Here is a 27,539-nt window from a genome sequence, read left to right as displayed (position 1 = left end):
TGCGTTCAAGAGATGTAAATCTATAATTCTTTGAATGACAATATAATATTTTACCAATGTTTTCTAATATTAATTAATTATTTTGTTGTCATGACTTGACTGCCGGTATTGGAGGGAAACGATTTCCTGAACATCAACGCCATAGTAAAACACTGTTTTTAGATATAAATATGAACTTGATAGAACTAAAAATGCATGCATTGTCTAACATAATGTCCTAGGAGTGTCATCTGATGGAGATTGTAAAAGGTTAGTGCATAATTTTAGCTGATTTTATGGTTTTGGTGACGCCTGTCTTTGAATCGACAATACACTACACACAGCTATTGTCAATGTACTCTCCTAACATAACCTAACTTTATGCTTTCCCCGTAAAACCTTTTTGAAATCGGTAAACGTGGTTAGATTAAGAAGATGTTTATCTTTCAAAGGCTGTAAGTTAGTTGTATGTTTGAGAAATTTGAATTTTGACATTTATTTGGTTTCAAATTTGCCGCTCTTGAAATGCACCTGCTGTTGATAGGGTGCGCCACGGGTGGCACGCTAACGTCCCACATAGCCCCAAGAAGTTAACCTTTATTTAACCAGGTAGGCTAGTTGAGAACAAGTTCTCATTTGCAACTGCGACCTGACCAAGATAAAGCAAAGCACTTCGACACAAACAACAACACAGAGTTACACATGGAACAAACAAACATACAATCAATAATGCAGTAGAAAAATCTATATATAGCATGTGCAAATGAGGTAGGATAAGGGAGGTAGGTAAAGCAATAAATAGGCCATGGTGGCAAAGTAATTACAATATAGCAATTAAACACTGGAATGGTAGGATGTGCAGAAGATGAATGTGCAAGTTCAGATACTGGGGTGCAAAGGAGCAATCATTTGAGAAACCAACCATTAATCAACACACAATAGAATCCTCATTAATCAACACAATAGAATCCTCATTAATCTACACACAATAGAATCCTCATTAATCAACACACAATAGAATCCTCATTAATCAACACACAATAGAATCCTCATTAATCTACACACAATAGAATCCTCATTAATCTACACACAATAGAATCATCATTAATCAACACACAATATAATCCTCATTAATCAACACACAATATAATCCTCATTAATCAACACACAATAATGAAAAAGTGAAATCAGGTAAAAAAAAACTAAAATACTTATTTACTTAGGTATTCAGACCCTTTGCTATGAGACTCGAAATTGCTTTCAGGTGCATCCTCTTTCCATTAATCATCCTTGAGATGTATCTACAACTTGTTCGGAGTCCACCTGTGGTAAATTCAATTGATTGGACATGATTTGGAAAGGCACACACCTGTCTATATAAGGTCCCAGAGTTGACAGTGCATGTCAGAGCAAAAACCAAGCAATGAGGTCGAAGGAATTGTCCGTAGAGCTCCAAGACAGGAGTGTGTCGAGGCATAGATCTGGGGAAAGGTTCCCCAAAAAAGTATGCAGCATTGAAGGTCCCCAAGAACACAGTGGCCTCCATCATTCTTAAATGGAATACTCTTCCAAGAGCTGGTCACCCGGGCCAAACTAAGCAATTGGGGGAGAAGGGCCTTGGTCAGGGAGGTGACCAAAAACCTGATGGTCACTCTGACAGCGCTCCAGAGTTTATCTATGGAGATGGGAGAACCTTCCAGAAGGACAACCATCTCTGCAGCACTCCACCAATCAGACCTTTATGGTAGAATGGCCAGATGGAAACCACTCCTCAGTAAAAGGAACATGACAGCCTGCTTGGAGTTTGACAAAAGGCACCTTAAGGACTCTAAGACCATGAGAAACAAGATTCTCTGGTCTGCTTGTTACGATTGCAAAGCTATACGATATTATAGAGAACAAGTTAATTATCTCACGTCTCTGAAAATATTTGTAATGTTGTGCTTCTTGTTCACAGAGGGTAATTAATGCCAATGTTCTTGTCTTTAAGATGTTAATACGAATTGAAAGGAGTTTCCAATATCCTAATTTCTTGAAGTATTTCTGGTGATAGCTTGTGATAATGACACACAAGCTAGGTCTATTTGAAACATTGCCATCCCATGGCAGCATTTACCAGCCACCAGATTCAGAAGCTTTAAAACCACAAAAATATTTAAAACCCAATTCTATTTTTGCCCAAAGTTAAGATATAAATTATTCAAACTGAACATAATTCATGCTGGTTATTATTTTAGGCTATTTTAGTTTGAGTCAAAGATAGTTTTGGAATAGTTTTCATTTTTCAAACAGGTTTCTTATTTTATTTCAGTTTACTAAATAGTTTCCCCCTAATTACTTTTTATATAATAAGCATGGAGGTTTCACCTATCAACCAGTCATAGGTACTGGTGACAAAGCGCCTCGTACCCTAGCTGGGAATGGGACAGACAGAACCCTTCTGTGGTAACAGACAGGGGCGATTTGTAATCAAATCTAATTCCCAATGAGACATCTCTGGGGAGGGGTGTCAGCAACATTTAAAAAATATATATATAGTGTTTTATGACAAACCGTTTTTTTACAAATCCGTCAAGACACCAACTTAGACTTTACTGTGAAATGCTTTACTTACACGCCCTTAACCAACAGTGCAGTTCAAGAAGAAAATATTTACCAAGTAGACTAAAATAAAAAGTAATAATAAAAAGTAACACAATGAGAATAACAATAACGAGGCTATATACAGGGGGCACCGGTACCAAGTCAGTGTGCAGGGGTACAGGCTAGTTGAGGTAATCTGTACATGAAGGTGGGGGTGTAGTGTATGCAGGTAACAAACAACCAGCGAGTAGCAGCAGTGCACAAAAGGGAGGGGGTGGGGGGTCAATGTAAAATGTCCAGTGGCAATTTTATGAATTGTTCAGCAGTCTTATGGCTTGGGGATAGAAGCTGTTGAGAAGGCTTTTGGTCCTAGACTTGGCGCTCCTGTACCGCTTGCCGTGCGGTGGCAGAGAAAACAGTTTACAACTTGGGTGACTGGAGTCTCTGACAATTCTGTGGGCTTTCCTCTGACACCGCCTATTATATAGGTCCTGGATGGCAGGAAGCTTGGCCACAGTGATGTACTGGGCCATTCGCACTACCCTCTGTAGCGCCTTACGGTCAGATGCTGAGCAGTTGCCATAACAGGCGGTGATGCAACCGGTCAGGATGCTCTCGATGGTGCAGCTGTATTACCTTTTGAGGATCTGGGGACCCATGCCAAATTTTTTCAGTCTCCTGAGGGGGAAAAGGTTTTGTTGTGCCCTCTTCATGACTGTCTTGGTATATACCCACGTGGGTGATTAAAAGATGAACTGAGGTCCACACTCCAGTCCAGTTGGTGGTGGTAATGCACCTGAAAGTTGGTTGCCAACCGCCATATAAAGTCCAAAGAAGAAAAAAGAATCCTGAAGGAAGGAGAAATGACGAGAAACCAATTTGGTCTGGGGCGTCGCAACTGGTTACCTATTTAGATGTATTGTATGAAATTATTTTGATGTGATATGAAAGTACAGCGATTTATGTTTCTAGAAACGAATCGCAATTGAGAATCGATTCACATTTAGGTGGAATATTTTACTATTTTAGCTGCCAGAGCCAGTCTACCTCTGAAAATAACATGCAGTCCTTGGACCTTGAGGAGTAACGGGGGCAGCAATCAGCAGTAGAAACAATAACAAAGCGTACTCCCTGCCCGTTTCGGTAAAAAGCTGAGGGATGGGGCTGGAGAAATGCAACCATCCATGATATCAACATTATAGTTTTAACCATGTTTTGAGGATATACAGTGTTTGTTAATATTTACTGACAAACATTGGAGTAAAAAAAGCTTATATTTTGGGTTCTGATGGGGTACGACAGTTGAACTAAGCTCATGAGGCATTTATAAGTGATTTATTCAAGAAACAATGGGTACATATCATGAATGTATAAGTCCCAAAATGGATGTAACAACTGCTGATTGCCCCTTTAAGAGAACATCTTGGGCTAATCTAATAGGAGATATTGAGGACTACAGTATTTCAGGCATTGTCATTGGATGCATTTGATCAATTGTTAACGTGTTGTTGATGGTCCACTCTTGATGTTCTACACGTTACAGTGTAGCTTCAGCCATTCCTACAGAACAACATTAAAGTGTAGAACCCCTTTACTGCATATTGGTTCAACGACTGCAGAGACGGTACTTACTGGTGTTAAACAGATCTCCAACCTCCTCTTCTTCCTCCAATGTGACAGTCATCTCCCCCTCCTCCTCTTTCACTCCAAAAACTGCAGCCACCTTTTCCTTCTCTTCTTTTACTGTAACATCCTCCTCATCTTTCACTCTGAACGCGTCTTTTTCTTCTATCACAGTAACGTCTTTCTCTTCTTCTTTCACGGTAACAGCCTCACCCTCTACTTGTTTTTGTATTGTAACATCTTTCTCTTCCTCCTCCTCTTTCACTAGAGCTTCTTTCTCCGTCCAGCAGACCTCTTCTTTAGCAGGAGGAGAGTAGCTTAGTGAACTCATGGTCGGGGATGTTAGCTAGTTAGCATTAGCGACTAGCCTAGTTCTAAGCTAACTTAGCAAACCAGCTAGCTGACAAACAACGTAAATATATAATTAAATGGGCCAACAAGTACATGCGATAGAAGTGTGTTTAAAACACTGCGACTAATATACACCAAAACCAGTGTAAAGAGCGTGAATGTTGTAGCTATGTTTGCTAGAAAGCTACCGAGGTGTCTGACTAGCTGTTGTTGTTGAAGGAGCGTCCCGTCCACTAGATTATACGTCACACTGGCAGCATCGCCTGAACCTAAAAGACGCACATCGCCATCTGCTGACTGGAGGGCAACGCAGTTGAGGAACCAAACGTTTATTTTTCATTTATTTCAGAAAAGTTTAATATTATATTAAGTCGTTCAAAGAGAAGCATGTGTTAATTGATTCGTGTTTAATGAGTGAGAATTTAAAGCAAACTTTACACCCACTACACATTTGCATTGAACCATACTTCTGACATGGATCATTTTGACCCCAGAGGCATATCTTTTATCATAGCCAAAATGTATTTTATTCAATTCTTCCAATTTTTCATGACTTTGTCAATCAACTGGTTGTTAATACATCTAAATCATGGTTTAGTGTTTCTGTATCAATATGGACTTTTAACAAATTCAAATCCTTTGGAGTCATTTTGACTCCAGCCAAAAGCATCTTTGATAAATAGGACGTTTAATTCAAATCAAAATCACATTTTATTGGTCACATAGACGTGTTTAGCAGATGTTATTGTGGGTGTAGTGAAATGCTTGTGTTTCTAGCTCCGACAGTGCAGTAAAATCTAATAAGTAATATCTAACAATTTCACGACATATACCCAATACACACAAATCTAAGTATTTGAATCTAGGTTTCTCTGTAGACATGATCCATCCCAACAGAGGGTGGAGGGGCTCCTGTAACAGTGGTTTTAACCAGATAGACACCTGCAGACACACATTATAGTGCCTCCCATGTACTCTCCTAAGATTGGACTCTTCTATACCACGTATCACATGACTGTGTACAAAACTGCAAGGGGTATACAGTGCATTCATTAAGTATTCAGACCCCTTCACTTTTTAAACATTTAGTTACATTACAGCCTTATTCTAAAGTTGAATAATTTTATAATTGAATAATCAATACCCCATAATGACATCACAATAACCCATAATGACAAAACAAAATCATTTTTTTAAAACATTTTTACAAATGTATTTACTTAAGTATTCAGACCCTTTGCTATGAGACTCGAAATTGAGCCAGATGCATCCTGTTTCCATTGATCTTCCTTGAAATGTTTCTACAACTTGATTGGAGTCCACTTGTGGTAAATTCAATTGATTGGACATGATTAGGAAAGGCACACAACTGTCTATATAAGGTCCCACAGTTGACAGTGTATGTCAGAACAAAAACCGAGCCATGAGGTCAAAGGAATTGTCCATATTGCTCTGAGACAGGATTGTGTCGAGGAACCAAAAAATGTCTTCAGCATTGAAGATACCCAAGAACACACTGGCCTCCATCATTCTTAAATGGAAGAAGTTTGGAACCACCAAGACTCTTCCTAGAGCCGGCCGCCCGGCCAAACTGAGAAATCGTGGGAGAAGGGTCTTGGTCAGGGAGGTGAACAAGAACCTGATGGTCACTCTGACATAGCTCCAGAGTTCCTCTGTGGAGATGGGAGAACCTTCCAGAAGGACAATCATCTCTGCAGCACTCCAGCAATCAGGCCTTAATGTAGCAATGATTAAATTGTCAAAATTTATTTCAATGGACAATTAAGTGAACTGTTCACTACTGTAAGTTGCTCTGGATAAGAGCGTCTGCAAAATGACTAAAATGTAAAATGTCTTCCTCGTACCTCAGCCAGCATTGTGAATGGTTAGGAAATAATATTTCATGTTTTACTCGTACCTCAGCCAGCATTGTGAATGGTTAGGAAATAATATGTCATGTTTTACTCGTACCTCAGCCAGCATTGTGAATGGTTAGGAAATAATATGTCATGTTTTACTCGTACCTCAGCCAGCATTGTGAATGGTTAGGAAATAATATGTCATGTTTTACTCGTACCTCAGCCAGCATTGTGAATGGTTAGGAAATAATATGTCATGTTTTACTCGTACCTCAGTCAGCATTGTGAATGGTTAGGAAATAATAAGTAATGTTTTACTCGTACCTCAGCCAGCATTGTGAATGGTTAGGAAATAATATGTCATGTTTTACTCGTACCTCAGCCAGCATTGTGAATGGTTAGGAAATAATATGTCATGTTTTACTCGTACCTCAGCCAGCATTGTGAATGGTTAGGAAATAATATGTCATGTTTTACTCATACCTCAGCCAGCATTGTGAATGGTTAGGAAATAATATGTCATGTTTTACTCGTACCTCAGCCAGCATTGTGAATGGTTAGGAAATAATATGTCATGTTTTACTCGTACCTCAGTCAGCATTGTGAATGGTTAGGAAATAATATGTCATGTTTTACTCGTACCTCAGCCAGCATTGTGAATGGTTAGGAAATAATAAGTAATGTTTTACTCGTACCTCAGCCAGCATTGTGAATGGTTAGGAAATAATATGTCATGTTTTACTCGTACCTCAGCCAGCATTGTGAATGGTTAGGAAATAATATGTCATGTTTTACTCGTACCTCAGCCAGCATTGTGAATGGTGTCTGATGCAGTGACATACTAGACCATGGCAGTAAATCTAATACTTAGGTGTTTTTAGTGATGCATGAAAGGTCTGGGGTGGTTCTGTGGTTATAAGTTACTGACCTTGGAATACATTTCTGGCCATGCTGGCAGGGTCTGAATCAAACCCAATGTCCACCTGGTACACTGGCAGGGTCTGAATCAAACCCAATGTCCACCTGGTACACCGACAGGGTCTGAATCAACCCAATGTCCACCTGGTACACTGGCAGGGTCTGAATAAAACCCAATGTCCACCTGGTACACCGACAGGGTCTGAATCAAACCCAATGTCCACCTGGTACACTGGCAGGGTCTGAATCAAACCCAATGTCCACCTGGTACACTGACAGGGTCTGAATCAAACCCAATGTCCACCTGGTACACTGGCAGGCTCTGAATCAAACACAATGTCCACCTGGTACACTGACAGGGTCTGAATCAACCCAATGTCCACCTGGTACACTGGCAGGGTCTGAATCAACCCAATGTCCACCTGGTACACTGACAGGGTCTGAATCAACCCAATGTCCACCTGGTACACTGACAGGGTCTGAATCAACCCAATGTTAAGGGGAGGAAAGATTGGTCAAGAGGGTGATGATTATTGTTGTTCTACTGCCTGATTGTTATGCAACAACACTGTTTACAAAAGCTTTGTTAAATCAGCACAACAGTTTTCAGCTGTGCTAACAATTGCAAAAGGGTTTTCTAATGATCAATTAGCCTTTTAAAATGATAAACTTGGATTAGCTAACACAACGTGATATTGGAACACAGGAGTGATGGTTGCTGATAACGGGCCTCTGTACGCCTATGTAGATATTCCATAAACAATCAGCTGTTTCCAGCTACAATAGTCATTTACAACATTAACAATGTCTACACTGTGTTTCAGATCAATTTGATGTTATTTTAATGGACAAAAAAAGTATTTTTCTTTCAAAAACAAGAACATTTCTAAGTGACTCCAACCTTTTGAACGGTAGTGTTAATCATTTTAGAATAAGGCTGTAATGTAACAAAATGTGGAAAAAGTGAAGGGGTCTGAATACTTTCCGAATGCACTGTATTGTTACACCATGTAGCAGCAGTATAGACCTAGTCTGTTCATTATATATGTTACGCCCCTGAAAAAGGGGAGAAATAATCACGAGAGTGATACGGTATTGTTTCCTCAACGAGAACTTTTACTGTAATCATTTTACCAAAGTAACACATTTTACAAAGGTAACACATTTTACAAAACAACAGATCTACAGGAAAGAGCTAGTGTTGTAGGGTACAAGGCTTATTCAAGTCACAACAGTATACACTAATTCACTGAAACATACACTCATTTCAATATAACTGTCAAGCACGTTTTAACTCAGTAAACCATAACTCAATTTATCAACAGTCAATAAAGTGTTTGTAAAACCCTTACACAAATAACACCGCAACATATCTTATTAGCAACGCACATGTTCATTCACATGTTCATTCACGATCGACATAAAATGGCAGCTACTCTCAGTACGAAGCCTTAGCTGCAACCGAGCAGGGCTCATATTACTCTGCAAACGTAACTCTAACTTTCTCAAGATGTTACCAAGACACACCTTAAACACTCTTGACTTGTTAGCGACTTATTACATTTAAATGACTCTGTTTTATCATCAATAACGTACCTGGAAAAGGGGAGAAATAATCACGAGTGTGATACGGTATTGTTTCCTCAATGAGAACGTTTACTGTAATGAGGAAAAGACCGCAATTTCCCCGCGAACTTGGGTGGAGACCAGAGCAATCGATCTCAGGCTCGTGGATTAAAGAGCATTTAGTAGATCACAGATTAACACTTTTCCCCTTAAATTTGGCACCACAAAATAAAGTAATCAATATAACGGTTTACACATTCCTTTTACAATTCTTACCTTTTGTACGCTTGATGGATTTTTAACTTTTTAACACAATTATATGAATGTTATCCATCTCTATCAACTAATACAGAATGCATGATCTTTTTAACCTTAGATGTTTTAAGATCCTCACATACTATGAACTTACTAATACTTTTTAATGTATAACAGGCTATGAGTATTTCCTGTAACCTGTCACATATACAGGGGGTACCAGGTAGTAATGAGGCTATATACAGGGGGTACCAGGTAGTAATGAGGCTATATACAGGGGGTACCAGGTAGTAATGAGGCTATATACAGGGGGTACTGGGTAGTAATGAGGCTATATACAGGGGGTACCAGGTAGTAATGAGGCTATATACAGGGGGTACCAGGTAGTAATGAGGCTATATACAGGGGGTACCAGGTAGTAATGAGGCTATATACAGGGGGTACCAGGTAGTAATGAGGCTATATACAGGGGGTACCAGGTAGTAATGAGGCTATATACAGGGGGTACCAGGTAGTAATGAGGCTATATACAGGGGGTACCAGGTAGTAATGAGGCTAAATACAGGGGGTACCGGGTAGTAATGAGGCTATATACAGGGGGTACCAGGTAGTAATGAGGCTATATACAGGGGGTACCAGGTAGTAATGAGGCTAAATACAGGGGGTACCAGGTAGTAATGAGGCTATATACAAGGGGTACCGGGTAGTAATGAGGCTATATACAGGGGGTACCAGGTAGTAATGAGGCTATATACAGGGGGTACCGGGTAGTAATGAGGCTATATACAGGGGGTACCAGGTAGTAATGAGGCTATATACAGGGGGTACCGGGTAGTAATGAGGCTATATACAGGGGGTACCGGGTAGTAATGAGGCTAAATACAGGGGGTACCGGGTAGTAATGAGGCTATATACAGGGGGTACCAGGTAGTAATGAGGCTATATAGAGGGGGTACCAGGTAGTAATGAGGCTATATACAGGGGGTACCGGGTAGTAATGAGGCTATATACAGGGGGTACCAGGTAGTAATGAGGCTATATACAGGGGGTACCGGGTAGTAATGAGACTATATACAGGGGGTACCGGGTAGTAATGAGGCTAAATACAGGGGGTACCGGGTAGTAATGAGGCTATATACAGGGGGTACCAGGTAGTAATGAGGCTATATAGAGGAAGGAACCAGGTAGTAATGAGGCTATATACAGGGGGTACCAGGTAGTAATGAGGCTATATACAGGGGGTACCAGGTAGTAATGAGGCTATATACAGGGGGTACCGGGTAGTAATGAGGTTATATACAGGGGGTACCAGGTAGTAATGAGGCTAAATACAGGGGGTACCAGGTAGTAATGAGGCTATATACAGGGGGTACCAGGTAGTAATGAGGCTATATACAGGGGGTACCAGGTAGTAATGAGGCTATATACAGGGGGTACCAGGTAGTAATGAGGCTAAATACAGGGGGTACCGGGTAGTAATGAGGTTATATAGAGGGGGTACCAGGTAGTAATGAGGCTATATACAGGGGGTACCGGGTAGTAATGAGGTTATATACAGGGGGTACCAGGTAGTAATGAGGCTATATACAGGGGGTACCGGGTAGTAATGAGGTTATATACAGGGGGTACCAGGTAGTAATGAGGCTATATACAGGGGGTACCAGGTAGTAATGAGGCTAAATACAGGGGGTACCGGGTAGTAATGAGGTTATATAGAGGGGGTACCAGGTAGTAATGAGGCTATATACAGGGGGTACCTCCTCTCCTCTCTGACTAATGACTGACTCCTGGAGGATCCTGGGAGCGTCCGCGGACAGGATGGCGTGCGTTGCCACGGCGATGATCGTCCCCGCCCCCCTCTCCCTCAGCATCTTCGCTGCCGCCACGAAACCCACCGCATCATTGATGATGTCATCCTGACACACACACACACACACACACACACACACACACACACACACACACACACACACACACACACACACACAGAGACTGATAGATTATGGTAAAGGTCCTGAGGACAGGGTACTAACCTACCCAACCCTCTAACGGGGTACTAACCTACCCAACCCTCTAACAGGGTACTAACCCACCAACCCTCTAACAGGGTACTAACCTACCCAACCCTCTAACGGGGTACTAACCTACCCAACCCTCTAACGGGGTACTAACCTACCCAACCCTCTAACAGGGTACTAACCTACCCAACCCTCTAACGGGGTACTAACCTACCCAACCCTCTAACAGGGTACTAACCTACCCAACCCTCTAACGGGGTACTAACCTACCCAACCCTCTAACGGGGTACTAACCTACCCAACCCTCTAACAGGGTACTAACCTACCCAACCCTCTAACAGGGTACTAACCTACCCAACCCTCTAACAGGGTACTAACCTACCCAACCCTCTAACGGGGTACTAACCTACCCAACCCTCTAACGGGGTACTAACCTACCCTACCCTCTAACGGGGTACTAACCTACCCAACCCTCTAACGGGGTACTAACCTACCCAACCCTCTAACGGGGTACTAACCTACCCAACCCTCTAACAGGGTACTAACCTACCCAACCCTCTAACAGGGTACTAACCTACCCAACCCTCTAACAGGGTACTAACCTACCCAACCCCCTAACAGGGTACTAACCTACCCAACCCTCTAACGGGGTACTAACCTACCCAACCCTCTAACGGGGTACTAACCTACCCAACCCTCTAACGGGGTACTAACCTACCCAACCCTCTAACAGGGTACTAACCTACCCAACCCTCTAACGGGGTACTAACCTACCCAACCCTCTAACGGGGTACTAACCTACCCAACCCTCTAACAGGGTACTAACCTACCCAACCCTCTAACAGGGTACTAACCTACCCAACCCTCTAACGGGGTACTAACCTACCCAACCCTCTAACAGGGTACTAACCTACCCAACCCTGCCTTTAGGGAACTGTGGTTGTGGGTAGTGTAGTCCTACCTCCTCCTGTACATACTGCAGTAGGAGGGGGTTGTGGGTAGTGTAATCCTACCTCCTCCTGGATGTACTGCAGTAGGAGGGGGTTGTGGGTAGTGTAGTCCTACCTCCTCCTGTATGTACTGCAGTAGGAGGGGTTGTGGGTAGTGTAGTCCTACCTCCTCCTGTAGATACTGCAGTAGGAGGGGGTTGTGGGTAGTGTAGTCCTACCTCCTGTATGTACTGCAGTAGGAGGGGGTTGTGGGTAGTGTAGTCCTATCTCCTCCTGTACGTACTGCAGTAGGAGGGGGTTGTGGGTAGTGTAGTCCTACATCCTCCTGTTTGTACTGCAGTAGGAGGGGGTTGTGGGTAGTGTAATCCTACCTCCTCCTGGATGTACTGCAGTAGGAGGGGGTTATGCAAATTAACTGAATCCCCCCCAAAAAAACATTTCCACTGCATTTCAGCCCTGCCACAAAAGGACCAGCATGTCAGTGATTCTCTCGTTAACAGGTGTGAGTGTTGACGAGGACAAGGCTGGAGATCACTCTGTCATGCTGATTGAGTTCGAATAACAGACTGGAAGCTTCGGGTGTACACCGTTAGTTTATACTGGATACACCTGGTGTACACCGTTAGTTTATACTGGATACACCGGGTGTACAACTTTAGTTTGTACTGGATACACCGGGTGTACACCGTTAGTTAATACTGGATACACCGGGTGTACACCGTTAGTTTATACTGGATAGACAGGGTGTACACCATTTAGTTTATACTGGATACACCGGGTGTACAACTTTAGTTTATACTGAATACACCGGGGGTACACCGTTAGTTTATACTGGATACACCTGGTGTACACCGTTAGTTTATACTGGATACACCGGGTGTACAACTTTAGTTTATACTGAATACACCGGGGGTACACCGTTAGTTTATACTGGATACACCGGGTGGGTTAGTTCTTCTTGAGAGAACTAACCCAAAATTAGTCGAACTAACCCAAAATTAGTTGAAAGGCTAAGGGATTCTCTTCCTGAGAAGAAGCTGACAGCCTTCAAACAGAGCAAAAAAACTGGTCCCAAACAATATGTCAAAATGAATAAAAAAATGATACAGCTGTCTTTAATAAGATCAAACTGAACTAACTGCTATCTTGAAATGTTGAAAAAGTGTTTTTAAATAGGCATCCTATCATTTGAAAATTAGTTGAAAGGCTAAGTGATTCTCCTCCTGAGAAGAAGCTGACAGCCTTCAAACAGAGCAAAGAAAGTGGTCCCAAACAATATGTCAAAATGAATAAAAAAATGATACAGCTGTCTTTAATAAGATCAAACTGAACTAACTGCTATCTTGAAATGTTGAAAAAGTGTTTTTAAATAGGCATCCTATCATTTGAAAATTAGTTGAAAGGCTAAGTGATTCTCCTCCTGAGAAGAAGCTGACAGCCTTCAAACATAGTGCAAAAAAAGTGTCACTGAGAAATAGGATAATTATGAAACATGAAAACTATATTGTCTGACTCAGCTACTATGCATGTTGGTTGGACAACACGAACACTTCGCTCGCTACATGTGAAAATTAAAAAGGATGGTTAGGATACTTAGCATGTTAGCTAACCCTTCCCTAACCACTAGGCCAGGGGTTCTCAAACTTTTTTGTGATAGCAAATTCATCAGTGACCCCCTCATAATCAGAACACAACTCGAGTGAGATAAAAAAATATCATACAAGGAGTTTTACCATGATTTCGTGTGCAAGGCCGGACAAACCAAGTCTCGGGCCCTGGGAATGAACATTTTAAAGGTCTGCCTCTTGGAGGGAAAAAAACTTGCTAATTTCCTGCATTCTACACATTTTGTCATGGGGCAGAGAAATGTTTCTTGTTGCAACTATAACGCTAATATCCTGCAGTTCTACACATGTTGTCATGGGGCAGAGAAATGTTTCTTGTTGCAACTATAACGCTAATATCCTGCAGTTCTACACATGTTGTCATGAGGCAGAGAGAAAACGACTGTGTAACGAAGACACTGTAAGTTGAGAAGCAGGTGAAACGTTTAATAAAACAACAAACGAGACAACATAACAGTAGCGTCTTTGCATGTACACAGGATCAATACTGACTGGGGAAGGAACCTAAGGGAGGGCCAGATATAGGGGTGGTAATAAGTAAGGTAATGGAGTCCAGGTTTGCCTCATGACAACGTGCAGGTGCTCGTAATGATGGATCCCAGGACCGGCGGTTAGTATACCGGCGACGTCAAACACCGGAGGGAAGGAGCGAGAGCAGACGTGACAGACTGCCACCTCTCATTGAAGCCATGGAAGTTCACGGCCGACCGCACCACTGCAGGCATTGTTAGCAGAAAACAGGATCCCCCATAATAGTGAAATAAATAAATAGAAAGTCAATCATGGTACCAATAAATGCTTCTAATACACCAGATGTATGTCCTTGAACCGATTATGTTTAAATCTCATTTAAAAAGCATTTTTGAAACGGTCTGTTTGAGATACAAGTTTGAGGTGGCTTTTTTAAAGTATTTTTTCTCCAATTAATGCTTCGGCCACAAATACGAGTATAGTCAAAATTATTTGGGTATGAGTTAACAGAACATTAACTTTTAAAAGTTTGATTTTCACTGGACAATTATTTTAAATTACAGTGCATTTATGTAAAAAAAATATAGTATTGAAGTATTGAGACCAATAGGCTCATGTTGCCCAAGGTTTAATAACAAACATTGTAGATTAATAATATTACATTGTATTGTATTACACCCTCTAAACTTCCACGGATCCCTGGGGCAAAATGTGTTTTTTCAGTTGTTGGATCCCCCCGCTCCCTTTTGCCCTCAGAACAACCTCAATGCGTTGGAGCATGGACTCTACAAGGTGTCGAAAGCATTCCACAGGGATGCTGGCCCATGTTGACTCAAATGCTTCCCACAGTTGTGTCAAGTTGGCTGGATGTCCTTTTGTCTTGCCCATTTACCTTCTGAATGGCACACATACACAGTACATGTCTCAATTGTCTCAAGGCTTAAAAAACCTTCTTTAACCTGTCTCCTCTCTTTCATCTACACGGATGGAAGTGGATTTAACAGGTGACATCAATAAGGGATCATATCTTTCTCCTGAATCCCCTGTTTTCAATACAGGTATAACGACACTGAGCTTTTTTTCGAAAATGTTTTATGAGGTTGGAGAACACATTTGGGAGGGATCTTGAAACTTTGCCGCAAGTGGATCTTTTAGCAAGACAATAACCCCAAGCACACATCAAAATCCACAAAGAAATGGTTCATTGACCACAAAATAAACATTTTGAATGGCCGTCTCAGGATTTGATCCCCATTGAAAACCTGTGGTTTGAATTGAAGAGGGCAGTCCATAAACGCAGACGAAGGATATCAAGGATCTGGAAATATTCTGTATGGAGGAGTGGTCTAAGATCCATCCCAATGTGTTCTCCAATCATCATAAAAAAAGTGTTTAAGGCTGTGTTGTTATCCTCGCAAGGGGAGGATGCTAGAGTATTAAAAACAGGGGTGCCAATCATTTTGATAATTTTGTATTACTTGTTTAACAAAATCTCTTGCTCTGAGCACTTGCATTAGTATAAAATAATATAATTTTCCCTTTTTTGCATTCAAATACTGTAGAATTAGTAGTATTTGTATTATATATTTTATATTGTATTTTTTGCTCATCTTTCTCAAGGGTGCCAATAATTTGGGACTTGACTGTATGTAATCAAATAGTCCATATTTCAGAGGTACCTTTTGTATGAGGTAAGATGTTCCTTCTAAATCTTGTTATTGCGTAACATTTTTATGCTTGTCTTTGAAACGAATAGTCCAAGAGTACCCAATGTTCAGAACCAGATTTTGGTTTCAGCTGACAACTACATACCTTTGCCTTTCAATCTCCTACACAATATCCCCTTGACTGGTGTGCATGAAGATATCAAGAGAGACAGACATCTAGCAAGAAAAAGTCAATTGGAGGGAACACTGACAGATCAGCGCAACAAGACCATGGATTTTTACACTGGCTGCAGTGAGCAGAAAGCAAGAAAACTCAATAAAAAAATGTGAATGTGGAAATGCGTAAAATAACATTGTGAATCCGACTGAGTGAAAACAATTCACAATTCTCCTACATTTACAGTCCTAGTTATCATTGCCCAAAACAAAGGGAATCATTTCAAACATCTCACACATTTTTGCTTATTGTGTCCATTGACTAGAATTCATATATATTTGGGTTAAAAGACCAATTCAGTGGAAAAACAAAATGGGGTAAAAATAGCCCAGCCCAGTTAATATTGACTGCAGCTGCAGCTCCTCCCACTTCATCTTACGTTAGGGACACAGATCAAGGGTTCTCCAGGGACTGACAGTATTCTTCAAGCTAATTACATCCAGTTTATTTGGGGTGTCAGGTAGCCTAGTGCCTAGTGGTTAGCGCATTGGGCCAGTAACCGAAAGGTTGTTGGATCGAATCCCTGAGCTGACAAGGTAAAAAATCTGTCATTCTGCCCTAAATAAGGCAGTTAACCCACTGTTCCCTGGTAGGCTGTCATTGTAAATAAGAATTTGTTCTTAACTGACTTGCCTAGTCAAAATAAAAGGTTAAATTGACAGCACCTTGTCTCTGCAAGCCAAGTAGGAAGGTTAGTTCACCTCACAAACCAGAGTCCATTTTTTTTTTTTGATTAACATCGAGGATGAGTGCCATGGGAACTATCGGTATGGCCCAGCAGGACCAGCCTAAGTGACAGGCCTCACATGTTTAATATAATGCACACAAAATAATGGAGCCCTTAACCTTCACGGCACATTCAACGTTTTTTTTTCTTCTCTCCATGCAATCCTCGCACGCAGACGTATGTGTGTGTGCAACAGGCTGAATGAAGCTAATGAATCCAACATGGACAGAGAGGCTGCATTGTTTTGTTCATCATGAACCATGCCTATAGACCAATCACCATGACTAATTAGCTCAACTAAGAGCAGCAATTTACTCTACAGGCCATAATGGGAGGTGGAAGCTCAACTTGCAATATTTAATGCTCTTATATAATGACGCATAACCAGTGGTGTAAAGTACTCAAGTAAAAATACTTTAAAGTACTACTTAAGTCATTTTCTGGGGGGTATCTGTACTTTACTATTTATATTTGACAACTTTTACTTTTACTTTGCTACCTTCCTAAAGAAAATAATGTACTTTTTACTTCATACATTTTCCCTGACACCCAGAAGTACTTGTTATGTTTCGAATGCTTAGCAAGACAGGAAAAAGGTCAAATTCACACACTTATCAAGAGAACATCCCTGGTCATCCCTTCTAACTCTGGCAGACTCACTAATCACAAATGCGTTGTTTTTAAATGATGTTCGAGTGTTGGAGTGTGCCCCTGGCTATCTGTAAAAAAAAAAGGCAATAAAAAAATGGTGCTGTCTGGTTTGCTGGGAGTTAAAAAATTAACCCCAAAAGGTTCTTTGAGGAACCATGATAAGGGGTTCTTCGAAGAACTTATAGGAGTTCCCACAAAAGGTTCTTCAAATAACTTTTAGGGGTTCCCCCACAGTCTCAATTTCAAGAACCCCTAAAGGATACTCCAGGAACCTTTACTTTTTAGAGTGTATATTGATAAAAGTCACCTTGTCCGAGAGACATTTACATAGTTATACACAGCCCAATTTGGGATGACTATTTTAGGGTGAAATAGCAGCCACAACAGACAGACCTGATATCGCCCATAATTCGACGTCCTTGGACGTCATGTGCTGACTGGGTATGACCAAAGTTATTCTGTTTAGCTACACTTTGTAGTACATTTTTACACTATAATAAATGTTTCTGATGCCACATCACCCGTTTTCAAAGGGAGTCGTTGGTTTTTAGGGGCAGTCGCTTTTAAGCTTTTTGTCTGAAAGTATTTTCTCAACTGCGATACCAACTCCACTCTATAAGGAATGTGAAATGATTTATACTTGTACTTTTAATACTTAAGTATATTTTAACAATTACATTTACTTTTGATATTTAAAACCAAATACTTTTAGACTTTTACTTTCCCTTTTACTTGAGTAATTTTCTATTAAAGGTATTTTTACTTTTACTCAAGGACGACAATTCAGTACTTTTTTCCACCACTGCACATAACTGAGATTTATAGCTGGTAAGATCCCTGTGTGGACCAATTCAAAACTGTGGGGACATAGAAAATCTGATTACAGCTATTATTATAAATTAAACTGAGCCTTACACTGTGCATTCCATCTCAATTATATGAGGATCAAGCACGACTAAGACCTGAAATCAAAATGCTGAACAAAAGAAAAAAAGCATTTTGTTTGATGGCATACAGATTTATCTTTTAAGCTTCGGGAGGTACAAGATCTGTACCCTTGTTAAACGTCTTTGGTTGTAACTAAAGTGGAGATGACAGGCGGAAATGTCCCCTGTGTGCCCATAGCAATGCCTGAGGCTGTGGGGGACACTGTCACAACAACTACCCAACTGATCCTCACAGCAAGACATGACTTCATCCGCACAATCTTTTAGTTTTACAACAAAACAAATCTCACAAACCAATGCAAATGACAAAAGAGAAGCAGTATAACAATAGACTAACAAATGCCCTTGATACAAATTAAAATGGATATACAGGCGTCTGTGCAAAGTAAAATGCCTAAGTGGTAGGCAGAAGTGTGTGGTGAACGTTTCAGGAGCAGTGGTAGCTAGCTGGGTAAGGAGGGCTGACTGACCACGGGGCTTATGAAGCTTGTGTTTGTCATGCATGCAGTGGATGTGTGTTTGTTTGTGTGAGGAGAGCCGTGGCGATCTCCTTGGGTGAGAGGCGAGGCATAGGGAAGGCTGTTGGATTAGGGGCTAGGTCAGGGCTCCCACCCTGGAGCAGGAATAATGGACTGGCCATCTCTACTCGATGTCCCCCCAAGCCAGGGCTGTCTTTACTGTCATGGCCTAGCTGTACTAGAACACAGCAGTGACTCCTTCATCTCTCTCACACTCCCTCGTCTCCTTATCTCTTTTCTACCCTTCTCCAAAGTCCACTCAATCTATGACGACTCCCCCATACTGCATATCTCTTCCCAGCCTTCTCTTTCCACACCTTCTCTCATCTACCTCTTACTTTCTCTATCAATCCATTTTATTTTGCTGTTACAGGATGTGTGAAGAGCACTGTGAAAGGCGCTTTATTCCTGAATCCAGCTATCCGTAGATCTATAGGTGACTCCTCGCTTGCTCTGTTGATCTTTGTTGTGTTTGTTAACCATGTACAGTAGTCTCATCGTTCTACTCCCTGTCAATATACTGTGGTCTCAATCACACTCATCTAATGAACAGGCACCCCACCCAGAGCACGTCACTCCATCAACTGTCCTGCTGTCTGCAGCTAGGGAGAGCCAGCAGCACAGGACTTAGTGAACAAAGCAACACATATTGTGAGTGTGACTGTATCTGTGTGTACGGTATGAGAGAGGGGAAAGAAGAGCGATACAGAGACACAGAACGTCATTGTTCTCTACACTCAATCATAAAAGTTCACTTTCCAAAGCACATCTTTGTTTTTTGTTTTTTACCTGGAAGCCATATCAAATATATCTCAGATTATAAGTAAATGCATAGTAACAGCTCATTACCACAATTAAACTAAACAACACAGCCTCTGTCGACACATCATCTGGCTTCAGACAGAAGCTGTTGAATATTTTTTTACCGCAAACATAACATACAGTCTGCAAGCGTATGAAATATACATAACTCGGCATCTAGTAGATATTCAGTTTTCCCGATTATAAACAGATAGAAATGCCATGCACCACAAGTGATTCATTTTAATAAAAAGGCTTACTTCAAGTCTAGCAAACCAAACACTATAATTTCAGTACAACATGCAGTTGAACACATGTACAGTATATAAACAATCAAGAGAATCTCACCTGCATTGTCACTGCACTTGTTAAAAGTCCACCTTTAGTGCCTGCAATATTGTGGAGAAGTATATGGTCCAATGGTCATTGATGCCCTTTTCGGAGTAAATCCGGCTGATAGGAGACAGGAAATGTATAGTCCTTGTATCACGCTGCCTCCACAGAATTCGTACACCTACAGTAGACAGAGAAGCACTGCGTCACTGTACTGTCTTTCTTGCATTCTTTATTTACTTCACTCTCTGTGTTTCAGCCTTCGCTATCTGTCTGTCTGTCTCTCACTCACTCTCTCTCAACCTCTTTTGTTTTCTCTCTCTCTCTCTAGTAGTCTCTGAGTCTCTCTCACATGAGCACGCTTTCTCGCTCTTCCACAATTACAGCTGCAAGCTACAGTCCACACAGAGCAGCTTCTCTCTCCCAGTCTCTTTCCCCCACACTTTCCCTCCCCCTTCTGTCTCTCACCACTCCAAGCGACTTATATGCCCTATGTCTTGTGCGCTCTCTACACTCATAAAAAAGGTGCTATCTGTCCCCATAAGAGAACCATTTGACTAACCTTTTTTGGTTCCAAGTAGAACACTTTTGGTTCCTGATAGAAACTTTGAGGTTCCATGTAGAACCATTTCCACAGAGGGTTCTACATGGAACTAGTGCTGAGCGATAAGTGTTTTTTGAGCTCGATTCGGTTTTGGGTTCGATTATAAAAAAATAATTATGTTTTTTTATTTTGTTTACGATAATTTTTTTCTAAATTAAATGAATTATGAAATAATGACATTCAAATGATTTTAGAGCTTTTTAATTGAAATTCTAAAGCCAACAACAGTGAACATTCACATTCAATTATTTCTGTCAGGTCCACATTGGGTTGACATCAATAGAAAAATAGGAAATTGCTATGAAATAATACAATATTTCAGTTGTGTATATTACTTCGTTTTATTTGATGGCTTTATTATTTTTAATTCCTTAAAGTCATCATCTCATCTCTGCTCAGGCAGTAGCAGCTAGCCAGACAAAGTTATCTCTGCGCACCCTGTACTGTACTGTCTTTAGTCATCCTATTCAGCTAGGCAAGCCTGCCTAAGTATGTTGCAGAGCTGTCTGACAAAATTATTTCACTAGCTCTTCAAAGTAGATAACCAACCTGGACTGGGGGGTAGATGTAACTTAGTAAACGAAATCTGGGACACTTCAATTATACTGAACAAAAATATAAATGCAATGTGCAACAATTTCAAAGATTTTACTGAGTTACAGTTCATATAAGGAAATCAGTCAATTTAAATAAATTCATTAGACCCTAATCTATGGATTTCACATGACTGGGAACACAGATATGCATCTGTTGGTCACAGATACGTAAAACAATATTGGCCTCATTATGGGCCTCAGAATCTCGTCACGGTATTTATGTGCATTCAAATTGCCATTTTTTTGTTGTCTGTATTTTATGCCTACCCATACCATAACCCCACCGCCACCATGGGGCACTATGTTCACACGTTGACATCAGCAAACCTCTCGCCCACACAACGCCATACACGTGGTCTGCGGTTGAGAGGCCGGTTGGTCGTACTGCCAAATTCTTTAAAGCAACGTTGGAGGTGGCTTCTGGTAGAGAAATTAACATTAAATTATCTGGCAACAGCTTTGGTGGACATTCTTGCAGTCAGCATGCCAATTGCACGGTCCCTCAAAACTTGAGACATCTGTGGCATTGTGTTGTGTGACAAAACTGCACACTTTAGAGTGGCCCTTTATTGTCCCCCAGCACAAGGTGCACCTGTGTAATGATCATGCTGTTTATTCAGCTTCTTGATATGCCACACCTGTCAGGTGGATGGATTATCTTAGCAAAAGAGAAATGCTCACTAACAAGGATGTAAACAAAATGTGAGAGAAATAAGCTTTTTGTGCGTATGGAACATTTCTGGGATATTTTATTTCAGCTCATGAAACATGGGACCAACACTTTACATGTTGAGTTTATATTTTTGTTCAATGTAGTATGATGTTACGAATTACAATTCGTATGATATGTTGCTAATTGCAATTTGTACAATATGTTATGAATTTGCAAAACTTCAAATTTGTTGTGGCTAACGTTAGCTAGGTGGCTAACACTAACCTTAACTAGGTGGCTAACGTTAGCTAGGTGGCTAACACTAACCTTAACTAGGTGGCTAACGTTAGCTAGGTGGCTAACACTAACCTTAACTAGGTGGCTAACGTTAGCTAAGCTAGAGGATAGGGTTAGGGGTTATTGTTAGGGTTAAGGTTAGGGTTGAGGTTAGGAGTTTGGTTAAAGGGATAAGGTTAGGGGAAGGTTTAGCTAACATGCCAAGTAGTTGCAAAGTAGCTAAAAAGCTAATTAGCAAAAATGTTAAAGTTGTACATGATGAGATTCAAATACACAACCTTTGGGTTGCTAGACCCAACCACCCCGACCAACCACCCAACTTTTGTTTTTGCCATAATTAACCTTCTGTCTTATGTAACCATACCAAACATAACACATCATACTAATTTGGAGGTCCCGGATTTACATTTACTATGTTACGTCTAGTCTATGAGACCAGGCTGAGATAAGGCATACTTTCACAAACTGTCTCTATCCCTCTCTCATTGTTGTGTTGTGTACATCTCCTATGTGGTTTATGCGGTCTGTGTGTATCTAACCTAAAGTAGCAGGCGTAAAAGTGTCTCTCTGTCCGAGCTGGAAAGAACAGCCAGCTTGCAGAGGTGCAAAATGTACTCAATAGTCATAGTTGAGTAAAAGTAAAGAATAGATCCTTAATAGAAAATGACTCTAGTAGTAGTGGAAGTCACCCAGTAAAATACGACTTCAGTCATTAGATTTTTATTTTAATTTAACTAGGAAAGTCAGTTAAGAACAAATATTTATTATTTACAATGACGGCCTACCCTGGTCAAAACCGGACGATGCTGGGCCAATTGTGCGCCACCCTATGGGACTCTCAATCACGGCCGGATGTGATACAGCCTGGATTCAAACCAGGGACTGAAGTGACACCTCTTGCACTGAGATGCAGTGCCTTAGACCGCTGCGCCACTCAGGAATAAAAGTCTAAAAGTATTTGGTTTTAAATATACTTAAAATAAATGGAATTGCTAAAGTAAAAATAATTTCAAAATACTTATATTAAGCAAACCAGATGGCACAATGTTTTTGTGGATAGCAAGAAAGACATCTGCCTCACCTGCCCTGAATGACGGGTTGCCACTGGCTAGTACACATGATTCAATTATTTTGGATAAGATATTTGTATTTGTCAAAAGGGCAGTTGAGCATCGTGTCACCAGAATAAGACCCTCGATATTTATTGGAAAGGAGCACCAAGCTCATCACCGTGCACTTTCAACACTGTGAAATTCATCATAATATACTTAATCTGTTGCCTAAGAAACTGCATGGTTTCCTGAGTAGTAGTGGGAGGGCCACACTCAATATCATCGCGTGACAAGTTTACTTCGATATGATGGAAATGACATAAATATTTGAGCATAAAGGCGTTTCCACCGCCATTTCTCGCATAATTAATTTTACAGACAAAAATATCCCACCATGTCGAACGAACAAATTAAAAACTGTTGATAAAAACGTGGTTAATGTAGTTAATTATGACATTTTTGCGCTGAACTAGGTTGAATATTTGGTTAATGAAAACTACAACTCCCTTCAGCCCAGTGTCCCACATAGTTCTTGACTTGATTTCTCTCGTGAATGATTTGATTTCTCTCTGGAGAAACGGCGCGTTGGGATCACAGAAATAACGAACTAAATGGAATTCAAGTCATTGAACCCACATCGGTCAATTAGTTGTTGAATAACCGGAGAAAAAAATACGAAATTTCGGTTAATCGCTCAGCACTTGCCCTCTCTCCAGTGCTTAATTTTAGCCGGATCCTACTGGAACAGGATCTGGCACCTCTCCGTCTTGGAACAGTTTCGTTTTGTCCGGATCCGGTACCTCTTCTGGCATGAAAAATAATTGTCACTTTTTGCAATGTAAAGATTCTAATAAACGTGATCAAAGTTCTTTAGAGTTGCCTCTTCTTTAATCCCCCCCCCCCCCATCTCTCACTACAATGAGATTCACTTTCTATTATCTCTCTCTCCCGCTCTCTACTCCGATAGACATGAGCCTGCAACTCTCATCTCTCCAGCATTGCAATTCATAATGTCCTTATAGAGCCGCGCAAAGGGTTGAAATACATTTGACAAAGTTATGGTTACTGCTGTCTGTTGAGAAATAAATTAAATAGGCCTAGGCTATTGATGGATTCAATGTCGTTTTCATTGATCTCAGATTCTCAGTTTGTCAGTGTCTAAATTGCCTGTCATTTCGATCATTTTGTGCTTTCAAGACAACTTGGAACTCGAAAAAAAATAAGCCGAATCATGATGTCAGTGATCGTCAGGTCGGAAAGTCGGAGCTCTAGAAGAGGCCAGAGTTCCCCATGTGGAATTTCAAATTGGATGACCATCCAAAACAAACTTTTCCAGTCTGAGCTCGTTATTTCCCCAATTTCGCAGTTGTCTTGAACGCACTGAAGTCTGAAGTCGTAGAATGCCCAGCTCCGAGTTCCCAGTTGTTTTGAACGCAGCATTAAAAAAGATCGTGCCAAAATCTCCAATCGTAAAATGACGTAGAATTGCATTAAATGCGTTTATAAAAAGGCCAAACATTTTCTGGACCCTAGGCCACAAACCTTTTTTCCCATGTGGGCAACTTCTGTAAATGCCTCTACTTACTGCTCTATGCCACTACGCAAATGTGATGATATGCATGCAATGCAGGTCACCCCCCTCTCGTGCTCACTTGTTCCGGCAACTCCTGATTTACAAATTAGGCACTGTCTAGCTCTTTTTTTCTCCCTCAGTCAGTCTTTTTCCAGTAACTCCACAGTCAACAACTCCACAGTCAACAACGTCTAGCCTAGGGGTGTCAAATTCGATTCACAAGTGTCTGCGGGTTTTTGGTTTTTCCTTTCAATAAAGACCTAGACAACCAGGTGAGGGGAGTTCCTAACTAATTAGTGACCTTAATTAATCTATCAAGTACAAGGGTGGAGGGATAACCTGCAGACTCTTGGCCCTCTGTGGAATGAGTTTGACACGTGACTAACCCTTACCTAGCTCTCTCTCTCTCTCTGTGGCTTGTATTCTTTCCCCTGGCTTCCTTGTTTGGGCACTCTCTCCCTCCCCTACTCGCTCTCTCCTCTTCCCCCTTTCTCTCCTTTCTCCCCCTCTCTACTCTGTTCCTCTCTCATTCTTCCACCCCTGGCAGTGCACTCTTAATCCCCCCGCCAGAGTCCATGCCCTTGTAGAGCAGAGAGCATACGCTGGCGACCGTCAGCCCAGCTCCAGTTGATGAGGTAGCAGCATATCGCTTAGGGGCCCTGGCATGGGTCACATCCTGCCACGGCCCTGCCGCAGCCTTCAGGGAGGCACCATCCTAGTCAACTCCCCCCTCCACTATCACTGCACTTCATGTGTATGCACTGAGCATTCATGGCTGCTTCACCCAATCATAATAACTTATCACAATAAAATAACAACAGCTTGCAGTCAACGGTAGATTAGATCCACCTAGCCAGGTAAACACTTCTTTAATCACTAGATTGTAATACTGGGGTGGTGAACTATTAATGACTTACCACATAATTGTTAACAATATATAAATGAACGTCATATAAATGCACACACTCAATCTCATAGCAATATAACAAGGTCATTCTTCTTTCCGATTTGGATAATCTGGCAACGTCAAAGCATTCCCCCTAGCATGTCCATGTTTGTCTTGTCTTATAATGCATTTGTGTGGTATGGAGTCCACATACCTACAAATCCAGAAGGCTAAATTAAAATGGCGTGCTGACTGTTAATGGAGTGGGACAAACATATGACTTCACTGTCTGTTGTGGCTTCAAGCTCATGTAATGAATAATACAACAGTCTCCACCTGTATCAGTGCAGTCAATGGGCCTGACAGTTGCTATTTATATGTATATTTTCAGCACAGTGTCTTCCCTCCACGATCACACTCAGTCAACTTGTCCTTGAATTACACAGACAAGATAACAAAACAATACCCAGAGAAAAGACAGTTTATTATCTTCTTTTAAAAGCTAATCAGCATGTAGTGACATAGCCTGATGCAAAATAGAAATTCCAGGAGAAAAACTCTCCATGTAACTAAATTATGCTCTGAATGAAAGTAAGCTCACCCATGCGGTTAATTTGACTAATTTTCTGAAATGACTTTTGTTTCTCATGAGGCGATGTAGCTAGCTAATGAGTTTGTCGGTCCACTCCAGCTGAATAATATGTATAGAGATCCTATTAAATAACTATTCTAGTATTCTAATTCATAATTCTATGGTCATATGACCCACAATGAGAGACAACTGGGGAATGCAGCTGATCGGTAGATTACTACGCTGACATCACAATGTCAGACCTGGGAAGCACTGCTCCCATTGCCTTCCCATGCCCTCCGCCCATTTTCTCGGTCAGTCACAGCACCCCACCCACCCTTTTCCCCTCCCACTTAATGACCCCATACCTCATTATGATCTGCAAAGTCCCTTGGTGTCCTCTCACCATATTTATTTTTAATTGAACCTTTATTTAACTAGGTAAGTCAGTTGAGAGCAAATTCTTATTTACAATGACGGCCTACCAAAAGGCAAAAGGCCTCCTGCAGAGACGTGAGCCTGGGATTAAAAATAAAAAATAAAAACAATATAAATATAGGACAAAACACACATCAAAACAAGAGAGACAACACAACATATGGTCCCCCACAGCACAGCACACCCTATCTCTTTAAAGGTACGGCACTCTGGTAAGAATGTACTGTATTTTCAACCACATGGCTGTCAGGTAGAGTCATAGCATCTGTACTGAGAGTGGTGTTATTGATATTTTTGCTACGAGTGCTTTACTATGTAGATTCTCCTCTTGTCATTTGTGAATTATTCCATGCTGTCTCAGAAGCACTCTGATGTAGCCAATGGTAATGTGCAGTTTGAACCATAACAACGTTTTAGTAAAGGGATGAGGGATGGCACTGGAGAAATGAAACCACTTTCAAAATTATAGACAGAGTTATGAATGCAAGGACTGACCTTCCACGGTATCAAAGTTATAGTTTTAACCATGTTTTGAGGCTATACAGTGTTTGTTTACATTCACAAAGTTATAGTTTTAACCATGTTTTGAGGCTATACAGTGTTTGTTTACATTCACAAAGTTATAGTTTTAACCATGTTTTGAGGCTATACAGTGTTTGTTTACATTCACAAAGTTATAGTTTTAACCATGTTTTGAGGCTATACAGTGTTTGTTTACATTCACAAAGTTATAGTTTTAACCATGTTTTGAGGCTATACAGTGTTTGTTTACATTCACAAAGTGATAGTTCTAACCATGTTTTGAGGCTAT

At 41.0% G+C, this 27,539-nt stretch overlaps 1 long non-coding RNA gene across 1 annotated transcript; it reads right to left on the bottom strand.

Moving 5' to 3' along the window:
- Positions 1 to 19,164: 19,164 nt before the first annotated feature.
- On the bottom strand, positions 19,165 to 24,841 carry LOC115182863 (uncharacterized). Its single transcript, XR_003873903.1, has 2 exons — positions 24,803 to 24,841; positions 19,165 to 20,240 (listed from the first exon to the last, which is right to left on the bottom strand). It is a non-coding gene; the product is annotated as an uncharacterized LOC115182863 (long non-coding RNA).
- Between the last annotated feature and the right edge of the window lie 2,698 nt (positions 24,842 to 27,539).

Source organism: Salmo trutta, unplaced genomic scaffold (assembly GCF_901001165.1).
Source record: "Salmo trutta unplaced genomic scaffold, fSalTru1.1, whole genome shotgun sequence".
NCBI classification, from domain to species: Eukaryota; Metazoa; Chordata; class Actinopteri; order Salmoniformes; family Salmonidae; genus Salmo; species Salmo trutta.
Note: the sequence above shows the minus strand (reverse complement) of the source record. Positions and strands in the feature narration are given on the sequence as shown.